The following is a 13,672-nucleotide window of genomic DNA, read 5'->3' as shown; positions in this document are numbered from 1 at the left end:
TTACAGAAAAGAGATCTCAAGCAGTCAAGCTAGCTAAGATTTGAATTGATTTATTTATGTCTTTTTTTCCTAATAAGCCTTGACATAGAAAGAATACTAATACCAAACCAGGTTTGTTTTTATCTATTAAAATGAAAACATTTTCTTTGATTATTGGTCCCTTAATAAGAGCTTGTAAAAGGGTTTTTTTTTCCATTTTTAGTAACTTGCTTAGGAAACCAAGATTCTGTGTCTTATTAGAATAATTTCCTGTATTTTATGTTAACCCTTACCTTGTCCTTAGTTGAGAAGGCTGAGACTTCACAGTTTTTAAAGCAGTAAAGTTTTAAAAAATATTTTTGAATATTTTGCCTTCCTAAAATCAAATCTTAAATGAAATCCTCTTGTTCTTGATCCATCTTTGAAATATTCCAGAGATCTTCAATGGATTTATTCTTTCACCTTTCAGAAGAATGTTAAAAATGATTCACTTATTTGATATGTTAAATTGCATAAAATGCATTGGCAAATAAGAAAAGATGCTTAATCTTCCCAATGTATATTTGTATGGGTAAATCCTATTAACATAATTATTTCAGAAGTTGTCTGAAGTTCAGGGAAATTTTTCAGTACTTTTGTTGTTAATGATAGGTTCAGTATTATGCTATTGATCACAAATCTGGTTATTACTTTAAGATATTGTATTTCACAGAAACAAACACATTCTCTTGTTAAATAAAACTATAAAATTTTTAACCATGGCCATTTTAAGACTTCTTTGGTAATCACAGATAGTTTTTGTTTTATTCTGATGCTTTCTAAAACTTTTTGCAGCCAAAAGGAAATGTTTATTTTTTCTTCCAATCTTATCCCTCCAAAATTTAGAAACTGTTTTTGAATATTTTTATTTTCATGGCAATACAGTTATTTTCATAAGCACAATAAGAATATATTCTCCTTATAGCAGGACATAATTGAAAACACTGATTATATAACTAAGGCTTTGACAGGAATGTTACATTTGAGATGGAGAACGTGCATAGAATCTGATTTAAGGAACTGAAGTTGACTTTATGGAGCCAAAATACATGAAGTTCTCTTGGAAAGCGGCTAGTACCTGGCTTATAGGGTTCTCAGCCTTAGAGATAAATAATGAAGGTCACTTCCTGGCAAGTCAAGGATACTCAGAATGTCTTGAGGACTTTAAGAGGGGAGAAATTTAACCAGATTTATAGATATTGTGGGTGAAATCTGGTGATAAGTTCTTGGCTTGGCATCTTAAATTCAAGTAGCTTCTAAAGGGCTAATCTGAGATTCTTTATGAAAATTTCTAGCACAGCAAATTCAAAAGGCCTACGTGGGCAATTACCATTCTTACTACCCTTATGTCAATAATTAGGCTACATCTAATGAGATCAGACTTATCTTGTGAGTAAAAATAAGCTTTCTATGGTTATAGTTGATCCAAAAGGATGGTTACCATAGAAAGAATTTTCCCCCATAAGGGAAATTATACCATACTACTGTGAATTCTCAATTCTTCTAATTTCCTCCAATATCTGACTACAACTCTTCAGACTAATACTTCCCCTTTTTTTTTTATTCTGCCATCCTGATTTGGCATCACTATGAACTAAAATTTCCCTTTTACCTGAAACCTTGCAAGTTGAAGCTGATTGACCTGAAATGAAATCCACAGAAATCATCATGATAGATATAATAGATGGGCAACCTTTGCGTGGGTTGCTGTGCAGACCATTTAAAAAGTTCACTGAACTCTCCAATGGCATCATCAAAGACATTCAAACTATATACCAGGAAATTCACTGGGTTCCCTCCTCCATCTTCACTCACCATCTAAAGAGGCTTCAAGCCCATCATCTATCAATAGAAATCTAGACTCGCTGCCCTCTGGACTCAGAAACTGGGTTTCTAACTATTAACTTTTTTTTTTTCATAGAAACTTTCCTCATTAAATGCATGACTGCTCATGCCATCCAGCAAATACCTTTATGACCAATTCCTATCAGTTGATTCATCTATTTCTTAATAAACAGGAGGTGACTGAATGAAAAAATGGACTTACATTCTTCACAGAAAAGAAGAATGTGTATTCTTTCTTTGAATAAGATGGGGGGACTAACAAAGATTCTCTCCTTGATCAAATTTGAATCAGCATTTTTCTGAAGTCTTTTCTCAAGTAGGTCCTGACGTTTGGGCCTCCATATTCATTTTTGCATTGACCAATTTTAGCAAGAATCCTGCTAAGTCAGTTTAGTCAAAATCTTGTATCCTCTTGGTAACTCACCACCTTCAATATCTAATCAGATTCCTCACCTCACCTTATTCCATAGGTGATGTCTGTCACTTTGTCCTGGCTTCAGTAAGAATATTATTAGGTCAGTTTAGCCAGAATCTCTTACCTCTGATGTTTTCCCTGAGTAACCCTGAGTAATTTTGCTTCTACCGACTCAAACCCTACTCTTTGGATATAACTGCCTACTTTTCTTTGTTGTATTCAGTGTTGACCATGATCTACTCCTAAACTTCACTTTACTAGTCCCCTCAAAGTATTTCTTATATCTTTAACAAATATCATTAATATTTGGTTGGTGCAAAAGTAATTTCAGTTTTGGCCATCACTTTCAATGGAAAAATTCTGCAATTGCTTCTGCACCAATCTAATTTTTATTTAACAAAATATTCCTTTCTGCTGAAGTCCTTTATGGAAGAGAGCACACTTGTTCTGGATGTCTCGAGAGAACAGTCACAGTCAGTGAGTTGAACCTTAGTAAGAAGAAAGATTGTGAATCTGTCTGCATGTGTTTGTATCTATACTTACATCTGAATATATTCCTGATCATTTGAAGGGTATAAAAAGTAAACTTGTGTTGTGAAATAATGGCTTTCTTCATCCCTGGGAAGTTCAAAGAGAGGCTACTAGTCAGGAATATTGCAGGCAGTATTTATTAAGTAGATGACTGGGTTGGACATATTACAAATAAATGCATAAAAAAGCCCCCAAAGTTCAGCATTTTGGATTCTAATTTCTGTGGTTCAGTTAGAGTCAGTGCAGCCCATTGGAAAAGATGATTAGATTTTGAGTCAGGAGAGCTGTCATCAGTTCCTAGCTGTTATTAATTAGGAGTATGACTCTGAATAAGTCCTGTACTCTCACTGGGCTTCATTTCTTTCATCTGTAAAATGATGGGAATAGTATCTGTCCACCAGGAAGTGCAGGTAAAATAAGAGAACAAGTCCAACACCTAGGACATAGTCCGTACAGAATGGATCTTCCCCTTAATTCTATAGGTATTGTTTCCGAAACAGTTATCACCCAAGCAGCATTCTAAACTAGGAGGAAGGAGAGAGGATGGGAAGTATAAAAAGCACAGATATCCAGGGAACATAATTGGCAGTAAACACTGCTCTATGCTACCACATGGCTTTTCTGTTTCTAATCCTACTTATGCCAGGATAAAATTGTCAAAATCATGACAAGCAGATTTCTTGTGCTTTCAGTTCAGATATCAGTCACGGAACTAACCCACAGACAATAGAAACGCATCAGGCATGCAGTTCACAAAGATCTGCCGAGTGCCTAGTAGGAGCGATATGCTACATTCCATTCTTATAATTTGGGGAGAAAAAAAACACAGCTATAGCCCAGAGGTAACATGCAGAATAATGAATTAAGATTTAAAAAGTATATTTCAAAAACAAACTGCCGTTCTTGAAATATATAATTAATCTCACCTTGCTTTTAACATCTTCGCGGTAAAGATCACTGCAGCAAGGGAAGCATCATGCATAATTACTTTAAAATTGTCCTTTTATAGAAAGTACATTAATATGTATTATACTGCTGCTGTCCTCAAAGTGAAAATAAAAGTTTTACCTGCCTCTTTTCTTTTTCTAAGACTTAATTTTTACAGATTTTTTTTTCCCCTTAAATTTACATGAATAGTTTGGGCAGAATTTTAGCCAAACAAGTTTGAAACCACCCTGTAAACTCTGTAAAATGAATCAGGGATGAAGGAAGGGGCAGAAATGGAAATAAACCAAGTTTGCAGCACATTTGGCATTAGTCATGAAGTCAGCTCACTCTCTGACCTACACCCTCATCGATGTGTGGTACCTGTGATCCCAGCATCATGTAGCCCCTGTTACAAGATTCCACTTCCCCTTAAGTACTCTACAGACAATAGCTTGAACATTATGAAACATTAAATTTTCCATTTGAGATATTTTTTCAGGTCCTGCATACTGATGGAACGCTAGCTTGTGTGCAGGACCCCACTGGGCCAGCTGGTCTGAAGGACACTACTGACTCAGCTGACCTGAGGGAACCTTTGAGAAGTGAACTCCCCAAAGAATGCAGTTTCCACATCCTGATGATTTCACCCTCCCTGCCCCGACCAATCAACAACCCCAATTCTCCAATCCCTCACCCTCTATGATGCCCTTAAAAATCCCAGCCAAGAACTCCTCGGGGAGATGGGTTTGAGGATGTCCTCCCATCTCCATACTTGGTGCCCTGCAAAAGTTAAACTGCCTCCCTGCTGTCTGTGTCATTGGTCTGTTACTGTGCAGTGGACCCATGAACATATTGGTCTTATAACAAGTAGATGAGTCCTCCGCAATGTGTTAGGAAACATTCTTAAATAAAAGAAAAAAAATAAGGATTTTTAAATACACGGACAAAATACACTACATTGTTAACAAAACCTTTTCTTTTTAAATTGAAGGCTTTATCAGTTGGGGTTCAGGCAGGAAACACAGATCACAAATTAATTTGAACAGAACACTTTAGGTAAAGAATTATTAACCAATTATCTCAGGATTAACTACTAAGTGTTAAAGACAGTTCTAAGAAACATAGGAAAAGCAGATATGGGGAGCCAACTTATACTTAGGGTTGATGTAGAATACCCAAGTGTGAAAGGAAAATATCTTAGGCCCTAAAATCACTAAGCTAAAAGGAGAATTCAGGCTGGGAACTCAAAGCCATTTCTCTGCTTACTGAAATAAATGCATATCTGATTGCCTCCTTGCAAAGGCTAATGAGAAACTCAAAAGAATGCAAGAATTTGTCTCTCACCTACTTGTGACCTGGAAGCCCCCTCCCGACTTCAAGTTGTGTCACCTTTCTGGACTAAGCCAATGTTCATTTTACACATATTAATTGATGTCTCATGGCTCCCTAAAATGTATAAAACCAAGCTATGCTCTGACCACATTGGGCACATGCTGTCAGGACCTCCCGAGGCTGTGCCACAAGCAAGCATTCTCAACCTTGACAAAGTAAAGCGTCTGAATTAACTGACACCTGTTAACAAATTTTGGGAGTTCACACATGGAAGAAAAAAAATTTAGAAGACACACTCCCTACCTAAGGTAGGGATCCAGATGTTATTGGAGAAGGAGTGACTGTAGCCTATTGGATAGATGAGTATTACATGAAGGCATCACAGGCTGAGGCTGGTGAGCAGGAAACTGCCCACTGGAGAGCTGATAAAACTTTCCAGGACACTGCCTTCTAGGGCACTGAAAGTCACTAGCAAGCTGCCACTAGGGCAACTCTGAGACTGCTGGGAAACCAGCTGTGGTGCCGGTGGAGCCTGCGGGAAATCCTACTGTGGAATTTGCACTGAACTTCCTGGGAGACTGGCTGTGGTGCTTGTGGAATTTGTTGAGAAGGCTACCTGCTGAAACTAGACTGACCTCCCTAAAAAGCTCTTTGGTGCTGACAGATCTCCAGAGTTTCAGGGAAACTCGCTGGGAGGCTGACATCACCAGGTGCCCTGCATAGAGACCAGCACTGCAGCAGTAAGAAAAGTGGAATACAGTGAAATCAGAAAGAGAAGCCCTTTCCTCTCTTGTGTCCTTCTAGCATCCTCTACCAACAATTATAGTTTAACATCATGCCAGCTGGCAAAACATCTATGTTTACAGGATGTGGATTCAGTATCACAAAGCAAGGCAATAAAAGATGGATTTGTTGCTGAGAGGCAATTTGTCGATAACTGACAAAAAGAACAGTAATCACTTTCATTGGTGGAAATTTGGGTTGGTTGCAATGAATTATGCAAATTAAAAGAAGTCTGCAGGCTTGGCCCAGTGGCTCGTGCCTGTAATCCCAGTACTTAGGAAGGCCAAGGTGAGAGGATCACCTGAGGTCGGGAGTTCAAACCAGCCTGAACAACATAGAGAAGCCCCTTCTCTACTAAAACCACAAAAAATTATCTGGGCATGGTGGTACATGCCTGTAATCCCAGCTACTTGGGAGGCTGAGGCAGGAGAATCACTTGAACCCAGGAGGCAGAGGTTGCAGTGGGCTGAGATGCTGCCATTGCATTCCATCCTGGGTAACAAGAGCACAACTGGGTCTCAAAAAAAAAAAAAAAAAAAAAACCTGCAGTCTTCCACAATAGTTGAACTAATTTACACTCTCACCAACAGCGTAAAACTATTCCTTTTTATCCACAACCTTACCAGCATCTGTTATTTTTTGACTTTTTAATAATAACCATTCTGATTGGGGTGACATGGTATCTCTTTGTGGTTTTGATTTGGATTTGTCAAATGACCCAGTAGTTGGCTGCATTTATGTCTTATTTTAAGAAGTGTCTCGTTCAGGTCCTTTGCCCACTTTTTAATGGAGTTGTTGGTTTTTGTTTTGTAAATTTAAGTTCCTTATAGATGTTGGGTATTAGACCTTTGTCAAATGCATAGTTTGCAAAAATTTTCTCCCATTTTTTAGGCTGTCTGTGTACTCTGTTGATAGTTTCGTTTACTGTATAGAAGCTCCTTAGTTTAATTAGATCCCATTTGTCAATTTTTGCTTTGTTGTAATTGCTTTTGGCATCTTTGTCATAAAACCATTGCCCATGCTTATGTCCTGAATGGTATTGCCTATGATAAAGCATAACCATAAGTATAACTGCTCAAATTCAGGGGTATCCTTGATCTATAACTCACATACTGTATGTTACCTATAGTTACATAACAAATCACCCCAAAATTTAGACGCTTAGAACAATGCACATTTATTATCCTGTAGTTCCTCTAGGTCTAGACTCTGGTAATGGTTTAATGAGTCTTCTGCTTCAGAGTCTTTTGTAAGACAGCAATCAATGTATAGTTGAGACCATAGTTTTCTTTGAAGGTTTGAATATTTCCAAAATTATGCACATGATTCTTTACAAACTGATACTCTCAAGGGTATTTGGATCGAGAGCTTAAGTTCCTTACTGGCTGTTGCCTGACATCTACTCTTAGCTCCATGCCACATGAGCCTCTCCAGAGGGTAACTGAATATATGGCATTTTGTTTCATCACAGTAAATACGTGAGATGAGTCAGAAAGAATGCCAGAAGATAAAAGTCACAGTCTTTTGTAGTCTAATTTTGGAACTGACATCCCATGCTATTGCCATATTCTACTTGTTAGGAAAAAGTCACTAGGTCTAGTCCACACACAAGGAAGGAACAGCACAAAGGCATAGGGAAATGAAGATCTTTGTAAGTCATTTCAAAAGCTGTCTACCACAAACAAAGTGTCTTATGAGGATTGAATAAAATAATGGCTATGAAAATACTTAACATAGGTGTTTTTTTGTAATGATTAGCATTATTAGTCCAAAGGTATAGTTTTGTAAAAAATTTCTAATTTGAATTTCTGTTCTAGTAAATTAACTGGTTCTTTCATTGCATTTTATAATTGGAAGTTGACTTGGCACTGGTTAATTACACTCTGGGAATTACAACAAGCCATGCCAAATCCCTGAACACCAGGCACTAAGGTTGATGTAATTATTTCCAATGTCAGGCATTGCAGGTTTTTACTGCCTGGACATAGAAAATTGATTCCCCATTATTTTCTCATTTATTTGTTTTGTCACTGGCTCAATCTCAGAGCCAAACTTTTGCTGAACTATTGGAAATACACCTTGTCTGTTAAGCCAATTCTTTTGGCCAGCCTTCTGAGAAAGTACTACACATGACACAGGACTTACTTATGCCTATTTATAGTGTGTGTGTGCCTGGGATGGGGTTGGGGGTGGAGGCTAGGGGAAAGCTTATGCCACACAATATTATTATACTATCCTTTTTTCTGTGTGATTTTAGAAAACTTTTATGGAAAGTGTAACACACATGCAGAAAAATACACATATCTTAAGTTATTATCCTCTTCTTAACCAGTGTTCTAAAATTACATGATCATGACTTGTGGAAAAGAAGATGATCATGCATTTTCGATGTTTCAGAGAAATATAGGATTCAGTAAAATTATATGTATATATATGTGTGTGTATATATATATATATATATATATATATACACATAAACACACAGATGCATATATACACACACATGTATAATACATCTATACATACAGACATATGTATTGTATATGTGTATGTATATGTTATAAATGTAATAGACACATGTACACATACATACATATAGTGTGGAGACAAGAGTAAACATGGGAATTTAAGAATAATAACTGGAAAGTCCTAGCCAGATCAATCATGCAAGATAAAGAAAAAAAGGTATGCAAATAGGAAAAGGAGAAGTCAAATTATTTCTCTTGCTGACAGTATGATTCCATACCTAGAAAACCCTAAAGACTCTGCCAAAAGGTTCCTAGAACTCATAAAAGGCTTCAGTAAATCTTCAGCCTACAAAATCAATGTAGAAAAATCAGTAGTATTTCTATATACCAATAACTTTCCAGCTGAGAGCCAAATCAAGAATACAATACTGTTTATAATAGCTACAAGAAAATACAATGACTAGGAATACATCTAACCAAGGAGATGAAAAATCTCTACAAGGAGCATTACAAAACACTACTGAAATAAATTAGAGATGACACAAACAAATGGAAAACCATTTCATGCTCATGGATTGGTACAATCAATATCATTAAAATTGCCATATTGCCCAAAGCAATTTACAGATTCAATGCAATTCCTGTCAAATTACCAGTGTTATTTTTCATAGAATTAGATAAAACTAATCAAGAATTCATATAGAACAAAAATAATCCCAAATCATCTAAGCAATCCTAAGCAAAAAGAACAACGTTGAGGAATCACATTACCTAACTTCAAACTATACTAAAAGGCTACAGTAACCAAAACAATATGGTACTTGTAAAAAACAGACACGTAGAAAAATTAAATAGAATGGAGAATCCCAAAACAAATCTGCACACCTACAACCATCTATTCTTTGACAAAGTTGACAAACACAGGAAATGTGGAATAGACCCTCTCTATATCTAATATATTATGGTTGGATAACTGGCTAGCCAAATACAGAAGAGTGAAATGGGACCCCTACCTTTTACCACATAGAAAAATCAATTCAAGATGTATTCAAGATATAAATCTGAGATATCAACAATAAAATTCCTAGAAGATAACCCAGAAAACACCATTCTGTACACTGGCCTTAGCAAAGAATTTATGACTAACTCCTTAATAGCAATGTCAACAGAAAAACTGACAACTGGGTGCTAATTAAACTAAAGAACTTTTTGCCCAGTAAAAGAAACTCTCAACAGAATAAATAGACAACTTACAGAATAGGAGAAAATATTTGCAAACTATGCATCCAACAAGGGTCTAATATCCAGAATCTATAAGGAAGTCAAACAATAAGAAAAACAAGTAACCCAACAAAAAAGAGGAAAAGGTCATGAAAAACATTTCTCAGAAGAAGACATACAAGCAGCCAAAAAAGATATGAAAAATTCTCCATAGTGCTCATCATAAAAGAAATACAAATCAAAACCATAATAAAATACCATCTCACATCAGTCAGAATGGCTATTATCAAAAAGACAAAAAATAACTGATGCTGGTGAGGCAGTGGAGAAAAAGAAACACTTATACATTCTTAATGAGAATGTAAAGTAGTTTGGCCTCTGTGAAAAGCAGTTTGGAGGTTTCTCAAGTAATTTAAAACATAACCACCATCTGACCCAGTAGTCCCCTTACTGGGTAAATATCCAAAGGAAAATAAATTGTTCTACAAAAAAGACCCATGCACTCATATGTCCGTTGCAGCACTTGTCACAATGCTTTTGCTATTGTGACAAGTGCTGCAATGGACATACGAATGTATCAACTTAGGTGCCCATGAATGATGGATTTGATAAGGAAAATTCCATGATGCTTCATATACATCATGGGATTATATGCAGCCACAACAAAGATTGAAACTGTATCCTTTGCAGCAATATAGATGAAGCTAGATGTCATCATCCTTAGCAAATTCACACAGAAACAGAAAACCAAATACTGCATGTTCTAACTTATAAATGGGAGCTAAACACTGGGTACAAATGGACATAAAGATGGGAATAATAGACATTGGGAACTATTAGAGAAAAGAAAAAGGAAGGAAGGTAAGGTTGAAAACTGCCTGTTGGGCACTATGCTCACTACCCAAGTAATAGAATCATTCATATCTTAAATCTCAGCATCATGCGATATACCCATATAATAAACCTGCACAGGTACCCCCTGAATCTAAAAGTTGAAATTATGTTTTAAAGAAAAATAACCAGTGATTCTGGAACAAATTTTTGTATAAGTCTTAACTGGCAAACCAACTAAGGAACCTAAGAATGGCTATGAAGTTGGAAAGATTATTTAGCAAAGGAAAATATTTAAAATGATTAACAGTTTTTCTGTGAAGACTAAATTCAGCTTCTTGTACTAGTGGAACTTTGTCATTTTTGAGGTCGGTTTCATTAACCTTGCTCTCTTTTGGTCATATTAGACAATTGTGCTCCACAGCAGGACAGGAATTTGTAATGTTGAATAGTTTATGAAGAGTCAGTTATATTATTGGACCTTTACATGCATGTGGAACTCCTTATTTCCACTAGCAGTTGTTAAAGCATAATCCCCCATGAGTTTAAATTCTACCCAAATCATGGAGCTTCTTTTGGTTTGTTGCAAGAGTCTCACTTTATAATAGTTTCCTACTGTCTCATCTCAAATTTCATACCATTATTTCATATAAACTGAAAGCAAATTCCTATTGCTTTAGTTACAAATGACGAGGAGTCAAATTTAGGCAAGGCTTTAAAAGGTTTTGCAAGAAAGTTTTTCCAATTATGCTATTCACTGCCTGATTTTGTCTTTCTGGATTTACTATTACAAGGGTCTTAGGAATGATGCTTCCATTATCGAGGGATATATATGATTGAGAAATGAAAATATGAATCTTACAGGAAACTTTTCTATCTTTTAAGAATCCAAGGCAGTTTTTTTGCCAGTAGACAAGGTGATGTTTACCAGTGAATTAAACTAGGAAGAAAACTCAGGTTATATCCCATCGCAAATTTCAAGTACATGTCTAATGCAGTATTACTGACTACAGTCACATTGCTGTACATTAGACTTCCAGAACTTATTCATCTTGCATGCTGAAACTTTGTACACCTTGTCCAACATCTGTCTCTGCTTCTCTACAACCCCTAGAAACCATCATCCTACTCTCAGCTTGTATGAATTGGTCTATTTTAGATTCCACTTATAAGTGAGATACTTGAAATAAACATCAAAGTGTACACCATATGTGTGTGTTTGTGCGTGTATTTGTTAATGATACATCAATAAAGCTGGAAAAAATAAGGGAATGGTAAAAGTAAAAAAAAAAAAAAAAAGAGAGAGAGAAATGATTCATTCCTGCCTTGAAAAGAATACCATCTAACATGTCCTTCACATGCCTAATGTTGCACCCATCCCAACTGTTGTAGGATACTTCTAGGATAACTCTTAAGATTCCTACTCCTCCCTTACCCAGCACCAAAATACACATACTGTACAGTCTCTCTATTAACGTGCATGGAGCATGTGAATATGATTGATGTCACTACTTCTGTTACATTGTAAACTGATTTGGGACCAGTTAACAAAGGTGAAGAAATTTAAGCAGATCTTATTAAGGTCCCAAATCAGTTTAAGTTGATCAAAGGGGAAATTGTCACATGTGGATCTGGCATAATCAGATGAGCCTTTAAAAGAATTTCCAGAGTTCAGAGATTTGAAGCAGCAGATTTTCTCTTTATGTTGCTGGTTTTGAAGCAAGCTGCCATAAATTCTAGAGCTGTAAGGAAATGAATTCTGCCAGTAACCACAGGAGTTTGGAAGACTGCTCCAACCCTTTGATAGGACCACAACCCCAGCTGACACCTCGATTACAGGTTGATGAGACTCTTAGCAGAAGACCAGTTAAGCCAGGCACACATTCTGGAGCTACAGAAACTATGAAGCAATACAAGTATGCCATTTTCAGCTACTAAGTTTGTAGAAATTTGTTATGAAGACATAGATAATGAATACAAATTGTGGTACCTGGAAGGAGAATGATGCTGTAAAAAAAGTACTTACAAAGTAGGAGTGGTTTTAATACTAAACAGTAGTTAATGCAAGAATAAGTCTGAAGAACATGATGGAGAATGCATCAATGGCCTTGCATATAGTGTTGGAATTATTGACCACAGGAAGGCTGTTGGTGAGGGTTCAGAAAAAAATGAGGAACATGTTATTGAAAAGCAGAAGAAAAGAGATCCTTGTTATGTAGTGATAAAGAACATAGTGAAGCTATATGGAAAACAGAATTTGTAGACAATGAAGTTGATTTTGTGGCTAAGGAAATTTCCAAAGAGTCAGGGCTGCCACCTGGCTGCTTCCTTGTAGTAAAATGTGACAAGGGAGAGAGAAATTGAGCAGAGAACGGTTAAACAAAAGGGACTAGGATGAGATAACTTTAAAAATTTCAGCCTCTCCAGGTGGCAAAGGATGGTAAAAGTCAGAAATGACAGCTGAACATGTGGCATAAAGAAATGGCTGAGTATGTAACTGTTCAACCTTTTACTAAAACTTCTGAAAGATCAAAAGGTCAGAATATTCAGTGATGTAAAAGGTCATTTCACAGAAATTAAGTATGTGCCTTAAGACACCCTCAATCAAACCAGAGGGACTGTAGGAAACTTAAGAGCCCTGCCTCTCAGCCATCTCATTAGGAACCAAAGACAGAGAAAGGATTATCCAGAAAAAAACACAGTAGGTGTGGCTTTTGTCTAATGGGGTGAAACCCCAAAAAATCAAAGCAAGATTCTCACCATTCTTGAGAAAATTATTTCAACAGAGGCACTGCCAAGTTGAACTAGAAGGGTTAGAAAATATAAAATGGAAGAAGGCTGTCAGAATCCCAAGATTCTACTGGCAGGAAGTAGGCTAACAAAACCACTGTACTCAGCTGAAAGAACATCCTTTCCTATAAAAGGAATGACTCAGTGGGCAGAACCAAGGGTCTTGAAGAAGCAACTGAAAGCCAAAGAGGATTATTCTTAGGATTTGAAATCCAGTCAAGGAACTCTGGCTGGATTTCAGAACTGTTATGGATAAGTGAGTCCTTTCTGCCTTCTATTTCTTCCCTATTTTGAACTGGAATGTTTACAGCTACTGTCATATGCCTGTCCTACCTTTTTAAGTACATAGAGGGTAAATAACTTAGTGCTTTAGTTTCACAGGTGTTTATATGGACAGAAATTGAGCCCCAGCTGCTGTACTTGACCAATTACATCTGGGAGCCTCTTGCTTGCTTGTATCTGATTTAAATGATGAGGTTTTGGACTTTGGGCTGCTGCTAAATAGCATAAG

This window comes from Saimiri boliviensis, chromosome 2, assembly GCF_048565385.1.
Source record: "Saimiri boliviensis isolate mSaiBol1 chromosome 2, mSaiBol1.pri, whole genome shotgun sequence".
Classification (NCBI taxonomy): Eukaryota; Metazoa; Chordata; class Mammalia; order Primates; family Cebidae; genus Saimiri; species Saimiri boliviensis.
This window is presented reverse-complemented; position numbering follows the sequence as displayed.